Source organism: Bicyclus anynana, chromosome 4 (assembly GCF_947172395.1).
Source record: "Bicyclus anynana chromosome 4, ilBicAnyn1.1, whole genome shotgun sequence".
Taxonomy (NCBI): Eukaryota; Metazoa; Arthropoda; class Insecta; order Lepidoptera; family Nymphalidae; genus Bicyclus; species Bicyclus anynana.
Genome location: NC_069086.1, coordinates 456,736 through 472,906, shown reverse-complemented (window position 1 = coordinate 472,906; position 16,171 = coordinate 456,736). Strand labels below are relative to the sequence as shown.

The following is a 16,171-nucleotide window of genomic DNA, read 5'->3' as shown; positions in this document are numbered from 1 at the left end:
GTAATAATAACATTATATGCTACGGTTTTTTAAATGTGTTGTATTAAAAATTGTAATAAATAATAAAGTTAAATTAATTGTAAAATTGTGTGAAGAAAAGAAAATAAAAGGCTATTTATTTATTTATTTTATTTAATATTTAACACAGCAGCTACTAAAACTTTGATAGAATCAATGCATTTCATGCAATAATTAACCCACGAACTATATGAATGGTAGAAGGAAATTGATAATATCTACTACGACAATAGTGTTAACTATAAACCATAATTATCTACTTGAGGCCATTAATCTTAGGGTCCTTCGCCAGATGTGGGGCCTCGTAGTGAAAATATTATGACTGTTGCGGTGATACGCGAGACGCGGTGGTAATTTATTATCTTTTTATTAAGTGTTGCCGGAAACGTTCTAGGACGCTTTTGTAGGAAACGCTATTTAGGGAAAAATAGTAGATGAAAAAAGTATTTGCTGTTGGTAGCTGGTCGGCTGGTTGCTAGGGGTTGTATTGCTGCTGGTTGCTGAGGGAGATATGGAGGAGAATCACGTACAAAAGTTAGTTGGTAATAGCTGGTAGTAGCTGGTCCAGTCCAGCATATGTGTCTTCAGATCGCGAGGTCCTGGATTCGAGTCTCTGTGAAATACAGATATTTCCTTTCTTCTTTCTGGGATGGCGAAGTTGGCTTTCGTCGCGGTTTTGTAGCGAATTAACGACGTACAGTACATTCAGTAACAAAATGGATTCTGACGACGAAACACTGCTGTTTTATTTATTAAAAAAAAATAACAGATTTCTGGCTAAAAAACTATTGCTTATATTGTTTGTGTTTTTCTTTTCCAACCAACAAATCATCGTAGGTTAATTTTTTGGCAACTGTTAATATTTTTAGTTCGTTATGATGATGGGCCTAAGATTTGAAAAGATGGTAAATTTTGCCTACGATTCCGATTACTCGATCGTACATCGTACAAGAGCAACAAAAGTTGTAATATGATTTAAATCGTTCTTTTGGCAACACTGGGACGGATTATGGGATTAATTATAATGATGATGAATCGCTGGCTAAGGAATATTTATTAATTGTATTTGCAAAAAAATACTAATTATTTGGGTACCTATTATTTTGGTTTGCTATAATTATGCAACAATGAAAATAAATACCTCTCTATGTGGGTACACCTTTCTCTAAGGCACCGAATTATTCCTCAGGTAGTACTGTTCCCACAATACACAGATGTTCTTTTTTTTCCAAAATTGAATTCAAATATTGACTGATTGAAGGGTTGGTGGACATCTGTCGGGTGCTTCGCGGAGAAAGGCTCACGCGATGGGAAAGAACGTATTTTGGTAACATGTGTTAAAAGAACCTTATTGTTTGCTCTTGACATGTGCTCTCTTTTTTTGGCGGCGCAAGGAGGTATAACCCTTGTATTCATTTATTATATAACATATTTCCATGGTATAAGACCTGTCAGAGTGAAGAAAGTATAAGAATTTTACTCATTATATTTCAGAGGCATGTGTAATGGCGAAAATAGCTATATTGTTTTTGTACCTGATCAATATTACACTTCCCTCCACTATGAATGGGCGGAATCATACAATTGCGTTTGAGTTCGCCAAATTAACCAGTTGAGCTATTAAGGCTTTCGTTAATGAGATACATTAAAAGCAAAACTATCATCTATAGCAAAACATCAACTTGCAGGGCATGCAAACATAACAGAATACGTTTTGCGACAAAAAGGGCAAAGGTGTTTAGCATATGCATATAATATATATATTAATATATATATATATATTATTTTAAATCAAGGTTTGGCGTACTGGATTGATTAGCTTATTCTCTTGCAGTTGAGATTTCTTTACAATAGAATTCAACGCGCGTCGTATAGCGTCGAAGCATATCTACGTAATCTTTTAATGAATTTAGTAATTTATCTGTCAGTTGACTTGCAAAATTCCATGTTTAAAGCAAATAAATAAATTATTATTATTATTATTATAAATTTTTTTAAAGAAATCTGTATCGCTAGTAAAAATATTAGTAGATTTCTTTGTGACAACGCATATCCTGAAAGTGTTCTTTAAGCTAAGCTTTTTTCTACCACCAAGCAGAATGATAAAGCTTGAATTCTGTATATCCGAAAGGTTTCTTTAGCAAACTGTGCTTTCGACTTTTGCGATTTTCCTTGTTTAGTGATAACTTTAATTAGTAAAAGTTTCGAGATAAAGGCCGTTTTAGCCGTAGTTATCGATCGTTGTGCAAGACGTAATATGAAAAGTTTTTCCTTAAAATCTTCCAAACGAAATGTTTTAGCACCAGTTTTCCTCTACAAGTAGGTATGTAAGCACATATATGTATTATACATATACAATACCTAGTCTCTGTAGGTCTGTAGACCGCTCAAACGGATCTGAGACGGCTTTCTCCTGCCTCGTCACTACTTGACACCACTATAAAATTACTAAAATACCAACTCTTCTAAATAGAGTTGTATGTCCGAGGCGCAGAGTGCAATTTAGTGTGAAGAATTTTGCCGACGGAAAACATGAGAGTATTGCTTAGAATGAACTCAACTGTCAGTGCAATTTAAGTTCTGTGTCAAGTGCATAGAATGCAATTTTCATTGACGTATTTTGCTGTAGGAAATCTTGACACTGCACTGCGAAAGATCGCAAGAAATCAGCTCAATGAAATTTGAACGTTATGGCTGTTACTTAAAGTTTAATTGTGATTGGGACTAATTTGCGATTAAAGAACTTGATACTGCGCTACCATTTAGTGGTATTGACATTGATCTCTAAATCTATTATAACTTGTATGTTTATGGCGTGTTCCGAAGGAACTGGGTCAAACCGCTTATTTGTACGTAGGTTATTTATTTAGAATTATTAAGCTACTTTGCGTTTTGTGGGCAGATACTTAAAGTGCTATAAACTGGAGACGTGCAATTGCTAGTCTAAAACTTAATTAAGTGTGGAAGATACCTCTTATCTTCCTCTTATCTATCATTATAACTATAACTGGCTCAATTCATGTCTCCTGTAGTTCTTTCTCATTATTCTTTCTCACATCACAACATCAGCCATACGAGTATGTTGAGTGTGACTTTCGATGCTCTTGACATATGGTGTCAGATGCGCGACTGTTCCAGAACACTCAATAATAATAATAATAATAATAAAGCTTTATTTAATTTCATATAAACCTAAAAACTAACACATTCTTATATTACATTTCTAATATATATATATATATACTAAGTATGACTCCAAACGGCTTTGGAAATATTGTTTGTATCTTTTTATTACAAGTACGAAAATTCCTTTGTAGGTACTTTGAAAATATTACCAGATATCTATACACCACATATGTATATGACGTCACAAACCTTACATGACGTCATTTTAATAGCATTTCGATGTCATTTTAATTGACCAATTGACATAGCCCTCGTGAATGACGGAATTGAACAATCGCTGAAGGACTTTAAGTATCGGTTTTCCACCCGCTTTCAGGAGTTCTGCTGTGATTCCGTCCTCACCTGGCGCCTTATTGTTCTTCAGTTGTTTGAGAGCCACACTAATCTCGTATAGGCTGACGTCATTTACGAGGGCACGACGCCTGAGGCGTGGCATAGGAGCGTGGTGGTTCTGTTCTTCAAAAAAGGTGACAACACCTTGCTGAAGAATTACAGACCCATCTCGCTGTTAAGCCACGTTTACAAATTGTTCTCGAGAGTCATTACGAATCGTCTCGCTAATAGGTTCGACGACTTCCAGCCTCCCGAACAAGCCGGTTTCCGAAAAGGCTTTAGTACCATAGACCACATCCATACGGTGCGGCAGGTTATACAGAAGACTCACGAGTATAACCAGCCACTATGCTTAGCGTTTGTGGACTATGAGAAAGCCTTTGATTCGGTGGAAACCTGGGCTGTGCTAAGGTCATTGCAGAGATGCCGAATTGATTACAGGTATATCCAAGCGTTGAAGTGCTTGTACGAAAACGCCACTATGTCAGTCCGTATTCAGGATCAGACTACGAGGCCAATCCAGTTGCAGCGAGGAGTGCGTCAGGGAGATGTGATCTCTCCGAAGCTATTTACCGCCGCACTGGAAGACGTCTTTAAGCTTCTGGACTGGGGCGGACTTAGCATCAACATCAATGGCGAGTACATCACTCAACTGCGGTTCGCGGATGATGTAGTCATCATGGCACAGAATCTGGATGACCTTAGTACCATGCTCAATGACCTCAGCAGCGTTTCTCAACAGGTGGGCCTGAAAATGAACATGGGCAAAACAAAAATAATGTGTAATGCTCATGTATCGCTCCACCCAATTATAGTTGAGAACGCTGCACTCGAAATTGTAGACGAATACATATACCTAGGACATATGATCCAGTTAGGTAGGTCCAATTTCGAGAAAGAGGTGAACCGTCGAATCCAACTCGGCTGGGCTGCATTCGGGAAACTTCGCGACATCTTTTCGTCCGAAATTCCTCAGTGCCTGAAGACAAAAGTCTTCGAACAGTGCGTGTTGCCAGTGATGACCTATGGTTCCGAGACTTGGTCGCTAACTATGGGCCTGATAAGAAGGCTCAGAGTCACACAGCGGGCGATGGAACGAGCTATGTTAGGAGTATCTCTGCGTGATCGAATCAGAAATGAGGAGATCCGCAGAAGAACCAAAGTCACAGACATAGCTCAACGAGTTGCGAAGCTGAAGTGGCAATGGGCGGGGCACATAGTGCGAAGAGCCGATGGACGTTGGGGTCCCAAAGTGCTGGAATGGCGACCCCGCACTAGTAAGCGCAGTGTTGGCCGACCCCCCACCAGGTGGACTGACGACATCAAGCGAGTCGCAGGTATTCGCTGGATGCAGATGGCTCAGTATCGTGATGTTTGGAAGTCCCTACAAAAGGCCTATGTCCTGCAGTGGACGTCCATCGGCTGATATGATGATGATGATGATGAATTGACATAGTTTAATATACGAGTAGGTACTTAGGTGGTCTAAAGATAAGAAAATTTGCTATCATGATTAAGCGTACATACAAAGAATTTTAGAGGAGGAAAGCTTGAAAGCAGCATCAAGGGATTTTTATTATTTTGAATACCTACTTGAAACTAAACAATGCAAAATTTGAAAGTTCTGAGTTGTAAGTATCACAGCAAATTAATAAAAAAAACCCATGCAAAGTTTTATCAGACCCATTGAAAAAGAAAAACTGCGACGCGTCCTTGCCAACTCAAATGGACTTGACCCATACATACAAACTAACATTAATAAAAAACTGACAAAAAACCATCAGACTCATTGACAAACTGCGACGCGTCCTTGCCAACACAAATAGGCAGTCAATCACGAATTCAGCGAACGTACGCGCGCGCGCACGGCGCACGGGAACGGCGCACGAGCACGGCGCACGCGACGCGTTCGTTGCCCAGCGGAGAAAGCGATCAGCTGGCACTAACCTTTCGCCTTGGAGTCTACGTTCATGCGTGCATGCGTAGCCTAACTTAACTGTTGCACATCCTTATTGGGACCACAAAAATATATACTTTTTGTCATACAGTAGACATAAGAAGCAGATGGCTCATCTGATCATAATTGGACAACCAACGTCTATAACAGACCATCTCCTGTAGTGAATGTTAGCCTATACTTAATGTTATTTCTATAAGTGTGGGCACGATAGTAGTTCGTCGAATCTTCCTTAGGACTTGTCTAGTGGAGAACACGACAGGTCCTCTGTAGATTCGACGGTCTTTTCTACGTCGGGTTCGGTGTGAACTGCGTTTTCAGGATATCCGCAAAATATCTCCGCTCGGTCCTCGGCTCGATAACGGGGGGTACCGTCACTGGCCAGGAGGGGCTTAGTCGGAGGGGTTTTTCGGAGAGACGGCAGCAGAGGTGGTGGACGCCGGAGCAGTCGGCGCCAGCTCTCTCAATGGTTAAGTGCCATGCCTCGGTGACATCGGTTTTGAGCAATTTCAAGATTTTGGCTGCCAGAGCGTTGAGCTGCAACCTCATGATCACTCTAAAATACGTTATAAACTCGTGTACCTACAATACTACTATGCTGGTTAGTGACAAAAATAAACATGGCGCTAGAATTTTGTCAAAAGAGCGTTAGCTACTGGCAAAATTATCACTTTTTAAAGCTTTAATTAATCAGACGTTAACTACGTATGGGAAACGTCAGGACAAAACAGGAGCTCAAGTTATGTTGTATTCCAATACGTGTAGCATGTTTTTATAAGAGGTTAGGTAGGAGGTAGGTTAGGAGGTGATGGTAAGATAAGAAGCAGCCTACGAAATATTTTTGCCCAGAAAATGCCCATTCAGTGTGGACTCTGTAGCAAATTCCAAATATTTACAAAACGTATCAGGAATGAGGAATCAAGCTGACCTCAAACTTCTGACCAGATGATTCCTGCGACGTCTGGCTTCGTAGTAAATAACAGAGGTAGAATAACATGAAAGGTATTGTTGACGAAATTCTAAATTTGTAATTTGTCAACACTTCAGTAAGTTCCAGTTAGTCATAGGCTTATTTACATAAATAATTACGCTCATAGTTGTATAACCTTCCTGACAGCCTCGACAGACGGACAGACGGAGGCTCTGTGTGGCACCGACCAGGCTGCGTGACTCATCAGATTAGCCAACACTTCGGCCACAGCAGCGCTAATGGGTTATCGGGAAACACAGATTTCATTTACTCTTGTGAAACGTAAGACACCATGTAATTGATGGATTTCAATCTGTTTTTAAATACTTTTTTTTTGATTGGATATGACGATTTTTTCATCCATATTATTTCAAACAATTTTTATTCGTTATGCACCTAGAAAGCGCAGTGTTGGTTGATCTACCACCAAAGGCTAATTTAACATTGAGAGCAAGGCAAGCATCGGCGTCCCTTTATTAAACATAACTAGTTCTATAATTTGACCGAAATAAACTAGAGTGGTGGGACGCCAGCACCACTCTAGATGGACCGACGACATCAAGCGGATTACACCGAGCTGTTGGATGCTGCAGTACACAAGACCTATATCCATCTATACACCTAGGACATCTATAGGGTGTTCTTGATCATGATGTTAGATTGATGAACCCATCATCACCAGTGTTTCGTTAAATTTTGTACAAAGACAGTGAAGATTAATTAATGGCGTCGGAAATCTCTTGAATCACGAATCTCGGGGATAAGGACGAGGAAATAATAATTAATAGTTAATACTCGTATATTTAGATAGGTATATGAAAGTCAATTTTCTTACTCATTGGAAACGTATACATGTCACCGTAACATTGTGTGCACTATATACGAGTATAAAATACGGTAAAGCCAAGATATTCTGTCAATCAAGTTGTTCTCCATGTTCCGCGGCCGGGGGGGAGGGGGCGGTGCGGGCGCGCAGTGAAACCGCACTTGACATTACTCGCATGGTCATTGCCGCGCATCATAGTGAAAGTCGCCAAAGTGTGTCACTGTGGACGGGGTCCGCCGGGGACCGCCACTCGCGCCGCTGATTCTGTTCATGCACATTATAGTACCTACTGAGTGTGTCTCAGTCTAGACGTGAGACGATATGAGTAGAGATTTAAGTAGACGAATTATAGACATTTTTATATTTCTTTATTGAAAATGAAATAATAACAGCAGCTAGACATAAGGCTAGACGCGTTTTGAAGCTTTGATTTTTAACATGTAAATGAAATGTTGAAATGTTAGTTTTAAATGGAAATACTTACTTGTAGTTTTGTCAGCGTCTAGACCATCTATACTCGACTGTAGGTACATGCTTGTTTATTGAGATAGAAAAAAAACAAAAAAAAACTATTCCAAATAAAGAAGTCCTTCCATACTGTACCTACGAATACTACTTAAGTACTTGTTGTTTCGTAAGTCAGTATCGGACGTATCGCATCAAAGGGATCGTATTAGTCTTTGTATAGTATTTAAAAGATTAATAAACTTACTGACTGTTTACATTTATACGCACAATGAAACTATTAAATGTAATATATTTTATTATATATGCTATGGGAGCTACACCTTCATTGAGGCTTTCTGTCACACTTTTTATTAATGTAAAGCACGCTAATGTAGTGGACTTATTCTTCCTAAATCCAAACTGTTCAGTTTTTAAAATATCACAAGTCGACAAAAAGCTGTATAATTTATTGTACATGACCCTTTCTATAACTTTGGATATTATTGGTATTAAAGTGACAGGTAAACAGGTATGACGGGCAAATTATGAAAATATGGTTTCTTAAGCGAACGAATTCGCGGGAGTCTGCGAGTTTAAAGATTAAACAGACATCCTTAACCAAACAATTAGTGTAGGATGTTTGAATGTATGGCACGCTTGCACGGTCAGGCGAGTGCATGGCGCAGTGAAAGTTGCCAATGTGTCACAGAGCTAGCGGCTAGGTCTAGGTTTTGTGACGCTCACGTGTGTGTACAGTGATGCGTTCAATGGATTTTATTTACACTAAACGGAACAAGATGAACAAACTGTTGTTCAGTGGACACCATCTAAACTAATAAGGGAGTAAGATTTAAATTTTCTGTTACGATTTAACTCAAAAACTACTCGAATTTTTTTTAAATTCTTCCACTAATGTAAAGCTACATTACCAGCGAATAACATAGGTTATATTTTATCCCCTTATTCGCACTCTATTACACTACGACGGTAAAACCGCGGGGTGACACAGAGCAGGATCACAGGATATGACAGGAACACCATCTATGTAGTAATAAATGAAGGACCAAGCAGCATCTGCAGATGGTCTAAAGCCCAAAGGACCCACACGCAAAGCATAGCCAAAGTCAAAGTCGAAATTCATTTATTTCAATTAGGCTTAGTTTACAAGCGCTTTCGAAGCGTCAGGTAAAAATATTATTCAATAATAGTAATAATAATAATTAATCGAAAACTTAAAATTAAAGTTATGAGGGTTCCAAACTCGCACCGGTCCGAGATGAACCCATACTAAACTCAGCTAGGATTTATTTTAGGGTTCATTTTACAAATATGTGTACTAAGTACACAATCGTATAGTGCAATACCAAGATTTTTTGTCTTCTAAATAATCCTTTAATAAGATTTTTCTTTAAGTTTGCGTTTAATAAATACTTGCAACTTATAGAGAGACATGCCCATGCGGCCTACGTCCGCATGTGCGTATGTTCTACGAAGTGCCGCTTTCTGTCCATCTACTTCAGACTTAGATGTTACGTGGCTTAAATTATACCGACAACCAGGCCCTTTAAAATTAACAGTAATGCTGCTTAACGATTAAATAAGTATGGAAAGGTCGTAGCTACTTTCTTAAAAGAACCCTAATAGAAAAGGCTATTCCCACCTCCTAAAATATGTCCATCAACCTGATATGTAGGTGTAATGACATACACGTATAATTGACTATAATTATATCGTATGAAGATCTGTTCTTAATTATTTTTTTTTTCTTCACTTAGCAACTGTTTTATACATTTAACAAGACGCGCACTAATTGGCATTTCCATACTAAGTAGGTATCAGCCACAAAATAAACACCTTGAGACGTATAATTTTCCGTCCTACTAGCGCGCAGAACGACCGGTGCCGTTTTAAATTATCAAAATTATCATAATCCGCTGACTCGACCCAGAATTCGTCGGAACACATTTCGGGGCGCATATCTCACCGTGTATAATATATCGGTCAGCTCTTTATGAGTTACTATGGGACTGGTAAACCGGCTTCCTTGGACAGCGCTCCGTCCGGAGGAGACTTGGGCTGAGATTTGAATTAGAAACGACCTTCACCTAACTGTTTATTAAATGAAAACGGATTTTTTAACATAAGGAATTTTATAAATTGCGAGTATATTGCTTAAAACCCTTAACCAAACTATCTTTTTTGAATAATGTTTAGTAAAAATTTGGCAACGAATACGGCATCATAATTTTAACACATTAAATTTTATATTAAAAAATTTTCATCCTACAAATAGATGAGTGAAGATCGTTTCTCATTTAGATCTACAACACATATTGATAAAAGTAATGCAATCCGTGGCGAAGGTTCAAAGATCTAAGCCACAAAGGAACAGCGAACTTTGTTTCATATTAATAAATAGAATTAAATAAACAAATATATAACATATATCCTATATCTAGAAGTAATATATGTTTTATAATTAACTAGCGGACGCCCGCGACTTCGTCCGCGTAAAATTAGTTTTTTTAGAAATCCCTCGGAAACCATGGATTTTTCCGGGATGAAAAGTAGCCTATGTGTTAATCCAGAATAAAATCTATTTCCATTCCAAATTTCATCCAAATCGCTTTAGCAGCCGCAGCGTAAAGGAGGAACTAACATACACACACACACAAACTTTCGTCTTTAAAATATTAGTGTTATAGCGGTCATGCTTTTGCTTTCGCTTTTACTTATGTACACATCTTCCCTACCCCTACCTTACCCTACCCCCTACCTAAACCTACCCAACCCTACTGTGCCCCTACTTTTCCCTTACCCTACCGCTAACCCTACCCTTACCCTACCCCTACCTTACCCGTACCCTACCCGTACTCTATCCTACCCGCACCCTACCCTACTCGTACCCTACCCCTTCCCTACCCTACCTCTATCCTACCCCTACCTCTACCCTAACCCTACACTACCCCTACCCTACCCTAACCTACTGGTACCCTACACCTTCCATTCCTTACCCCTACCCTTCCCATACCTTTAGCAAAATCGGTCCTGCCCTCTGAGCGTGGTTCGATGACCAAAGGACTATTTCCCAAGAAACTAAAGAGGGGTAATCTCTGGATCTACTGGACCGATTTAGAAAATTCTTTTACCAGTAGTAAGCTCCGTTATTTGCGAGTGTCATAGGCTATGTTTGATCCCCATATTCATACGGGAACGGAAACTACGTAATTAAAAGCGCGGGGCGTCATGTAGCGGAATTTCTGCGTTTTTTAGAAATTTTGTATTATCTCCGAAACTATTTAACTAATTAACATACTATAAAGGGCAAATATTATCTCCATAATATTCTTGTGATTATTAAATAATTTATTTTGATAAGGATTTAAGTTAAGTAGCATAAATAATGACGCAAACCTAAGTATATAAAATTTATAATTTTTAAAACACAAAAGGTACTATATCTGCTAATATATAGAAGATAGATATATGGTGTCGCGGACTTTTTTGTAGAACTTTTAAAGATACATAAAGCCTCCATACATTAATTTCAATTTTACACAATGGTTAAGGCAGCGCATGCGAATAAGTCTGCTTAAGAGGATTTTCGGTCCGACCTGTATGACAAAAACTGTGTTAACTCGACGAATATATATCATACTAATATAAAATATAGCCTATAGCACTCCCCGATAATGTAGCATTCTACTGGTGAAAGAATTGTTGAAATCGGACCAGTAGTTCCGAAGATTACCCCATTTAAAAAATGTGACAAACTTACAAACTTTACCTCTTTATAATATTAGTATAGATTAATTATGCTGCTGTATTTAAGTCGTCAATAACATTACTTGTTTGCTCATCAGTAACAATTGTCTAAGCACTACAATGTAAATGACACGAGTACTTAAGTCATATCGAGCCTTCCGCGTGCCGCCTACAGCATTGCTTCATCCGGGCCATGTGAGTCACGCAGCCTCGCTGTCAAACGCTAGGAGGGACTGACTGTGTCATCCGCGACCTTTGACAGTTACCGCGCCGAAAAATGTGTGATGCGTTTACCTTCGCAGCTTTAGTTTTCAAGCTATAGAGTTTAATTATTTATATTTTTTATAAAAGTGTCATATCTTTTATGATCAAAAAGTCTATGAAACTGTGAGCCCATGCTTCTAGCATAGCCATTTCAGGTACTTAATTCTATTCTGACTTTGAGAAGTATTGGATTGGACAGATTGAAATGGATCAAATGAAATGTTGACTTTACGCTCGATTTTGTTTTAGCAGTTTTAGATGCTTTTAAGACATTTTTGTCATGTATTTTTCTTTGATCGTACCAGTACATCACGTTTGTGCAATCTTTGTCGCACTTTTTATTTTCTTAAACTTGACTTTGTGATCTGCAAATACCAAGTCTTACAATGTACGCGGCGTCTATCAGTTACATTGTAGGCAAGTAATGGACCCGCCCTCAATCAACTAACGCCATTATCAAGCGAGTACGTAAAACAAGTGTTATCAAATTAATTCAGCTAATCCTGACTGGTTTGTCGGTAGGTAGGTAGGTGCCAGTAGATATAGGTAGGCACGCAAAACATTTATTCCACTTTAGGTCAGTCACCCACGAGCCGTGCTATTCGCGGGTCAACAACCGACGTTTGCGCGGAATATCCGAATTATCGCGCCCAGGGTCGTTCGCGCAACGGTATACCTAGATGTTATGACTATAAATACCTAGTTGTAAACTAAATATTATTTAAATATACAAAGCGAAAAATCCATAACAATGTTGAAGTTTTAGCTGTTCTTTGGGGTCAATATATGTGTACGGTTCTTAAGTATCCGAAACTAGGCTCGCTATAGAAAGCCGTCTCGAGGGCGAACGAGGGATACGTCCTAATGCGCTGCCCTACCTCAACCTGAGGCATAATATAGTAAGCCTCGTAACTATGTAATTTCACCACCTATCCAATGCAGCAAAGTCACACGTGATGGTACACATAAATATTGCTATAGTATTGTCACAAAGTGCCCTTTTGTTGCAAACGTACTTAAGATCATAAAATGTTATTGTAATAAGTATGAATATTAACATCTACCACATTTCAGTTGTGTGCATTTTTAGAAATTAAATATCACGTGTCTCAAACGGTGAAGAAAAAACATCCTAAAGAAATCTGCATACCTAAGAATTTTCTTAATTCTCTGCGTGTGTGAAGTCTGCCAATCCGCATTGGGTCAGCGTGGTGGACTATTGGCCTAACCCCTCTCATTCTAAGAGGAGAATCGAACTCAGCAGTGAGGCGAATATGGGTTGATATTGATGATGATGAATAAGAATATTAAGTTAATATTAAGTTTTAAGTTAAGTCAAGAATTGTATTATAATTCAAGGCGCGTAATACAAAATTCGGGTTACTCGTTGTACGTTGAATTGTTGTCGTAGTGTTGTTTTTGTCTACAAATATCTACAAAAGAACCGAAACAAGCAAAAGTTTCAGTTATGTATAAAACCTATAACTTTACCTATTCCAAGACCATCCGGCCAATTTTAATTTCTTCCAAACACTCCACTCCAAAATCTAATACCATAATCAGACAGTATGGAGAAGTAGATGTAATTTTTGGAGATTCCAGGCGTTATTTCATCATTACTGTATGGTTTATGTTACTTTAAGTATGTATATTGAAGAAGGCTTTCATTTCATATTACTTTTAAATATGATTAAATTATTTTTCCTTTACACGAGAAACGGAAAATCGGTAATCGAAGTCTATTTGCCTCCTGTAAGTGACAATTGAGCAGTCTATGGAAGTACATAATAAAATATGTACAAAACATTTTTTGATATATTTTGTGAAAATTATACAATTTTTTAACTTACCTGAAATTTTTATACAGGATCGTTGTTAGCGGCTGGGAGCGTGTCAAATCCAAAACAACATTATACACTGTGTCCACTTCAGAGCGTTCAAAGTCAGTAGATTCGATTCCCGATTGAGGTACGTGTCGGCCGTTAGAAGGGGAAAGACTAGAACAAGAGGTTTTACTGTACACTTTTGTTATTTTAATATCTATTGTGTCCAAGACCTGGTGAGTTAGATCGAAATTTGAGATAGGCTTGTTAGATACTCGTAAGTAAGTACATCGTAAGCTTTAGATATTGTGCAAAACTTACCTAGTTATAAATTTTTGGGGGAGAATTTCTCAATCGTAAATTAAGTAAATAATAAGAATTTGACCCAACAAATAGAGATTATTTAATATACAAATAGTTTTTAAACAAAGAATATATTTTTATTACTATTAAAGAAAAGATACGACTATATACATGCATTAGTTGTATAAAAAGTAAACTAATGATTAATGTAAATGATACTCTAAATGTAGGTCATAGTAATTAATTGATAATGTTAGTTACGTAACTAAGTATACTCGTATTACTTAAATATTACTCAGTACTCAGAGGAACATCTAACTCATAAAATAACTAATTATAATTAATAAATACTTTCCATATAATGGTACCAAAGTCTGTGCAGATAATAAATATTTACTCTATAATGCAAAGTGAGCTAATTTCCAAATTGGTCCAAGTCTGTCATTAATGATTTAATTTGAAATTTCAATTCCAAAATGAACAGTAGATATGATTTTTAGGTTTTAGTTTTAATATTTACTTTCGCAATAGTTCCATAAAATACGCAATGTAACCTTATTTCAAAAGCAACACCAAATTATATAGTCGAGTATTTAATTCATTTTATATAGTCATTATCATATTCATTTTATATAGTCGAGTATTTAATTCATCAAAACTAGGTAAATTAACGTAGATAAACTAAAAATCCATTGTCAATTTATTAAATTTACAGAATTATTAACCTTTGTAATCCCTGTCCTACGCTATACATATTTTCTTTTACAATACTTCTTAAATATACGCAACCTGACTTAATTATGAAATATCATTAAAAAATCCCATTGAAAAGGTAACTGAAATATATGGATCCGCAATTATTCAAACAAAAACATAGTTTAAGCGTAGTTGTACTAAATAAAAACAAAAGAGTGTAATCGGTGTCACCGCCGCGGCGCCCGTTAAAACTGTAAAAAAACCTGTCGGCCGACCTTCGCGCTATCAACCGAAAACCAGCGCTTCACGATTTACGGGGAAATGCGCTCCCATGTTAATACCGACTACTCTATGGTTGTTCACTAGTCTCATTTTAATTTTTTTTTTCAATATTTTTTTTAATTAACTACTCCATTATAATTTAAATTTGTTTATTTATATCTCAGTTATTTATATTAAATGAAATGCTCATGAAAAATAATGTCTATATCATTTCGAATTTAGAATTAATTTTTTATAAACATTTTTAGAGGTAACTACCGTGCTCCGTTTTTTCGGAACTTTGTTTGTAAAAAAAGCTCTGATTTAAATGTAATTTTTTTAAAGTTACTTTTATTTAAGTTATTATATTTATCGGTAATATGTTTGTTGGTCAAAAACGTTTCAGGTCGAACGTTGCTGAAATTCAGGTCAACTTTGCAATGCTGAAATATTTAAACTCTGTTGCACAGTCCGAGAAACATATTAACTATTGAATTGCTTTTTATCATGAAAGCTACTAATAAGTCATAATATTAGCAAAATACCCATAGATTTGTTTAGTTAATCACAGAAAAAGCATGCGGGTAAGTAAACTAAATAGAAATTAGAAAGAAAAAGAGAAAAGAGGGTATGTGATTGGCAAAAATAAAAGATCAGAACAACAAAAATAATACTAAATATTCTCTCGAATATTTACAAGGGGGTGGGGAGAAGAGAAATTAAAAAAAAATAAAAAACGGATAGATTAAAAAAACATGGCGTCCAGTTTCACTGTTTACTCCATCACACATTCACGTCACTTTATTAATGCCAATAACATATTTTCCGCTCCGATTCTTTTTTTCAGAAATGGGATGAACGTACACTGTTTATTATTTGTGTTTTTTTTTCTTTTTTTAAATCTCGCAGCGTGCGTATCGTGTCCGTCACTTCACTACACTCCGGGATGGCGGGCGCGCGCGCCGCGTGCTTGGAACCGACTGGCGGCGCGGGCGCACCCCACTCACTCCCACCAGCGCGTTCCACCACCGGCTACGGGGCGCGCAAGCTACGGCCCGCTTTTCGCGATACGTAGCAGCAATTTTCTTTTAGAATTCGCTAAGCTTGTATCTCTATTCAGTTGTTCAGGTGTTTGGCGCTGTATTGGCGTAATTACAAATTAGCTTCATTGTTAATATGCTGATTCAGAGCTTCCTACAATCTGTTGCGACCTACACATATTATTTTTAACTATTGTCCTTACCTAATATGATCTTTTGAGACTAACTAAATATATACTCGTAGTGACAAAAAATTAATTATTATTAAGATAAATATATAAT

General features: G+C 37.4%; 1 protein-coding gene across 4 annotated transcripts in view; it reads right to left on the bottom strand.

Moving 5' to 3' along the window:
* The window catches only part of LOC112048933 (ichor), a 53,457-nt gene extending 37,591 nt beyond the window's left edge, over positions 1–15,866 (bottom strand). The window contains exons 1-2 of one of the 4 annotated variants that reach the window (XM_024086643.2): positions 15,714–15,866; positions 13,617–13,763 (exon numbers count right to left, since the gene is read on the bottom strand). The gene's annotated coding sequence lies outside the window, so the exon portion shown is untranslated. Of the gene's footprint in view, positions 1–13,616; positions 13,823–13,910; positions 14,482–15,713 lie in introns of those variants that run through there. The other 3 variants (XM_052881189.1, XM_052881191.1, XM_052881190.1) reach the window with 3 other exon arrangements.
* Between the last annotated feature and the right edge of the window lie 305 nt (positions 15,867–16,171).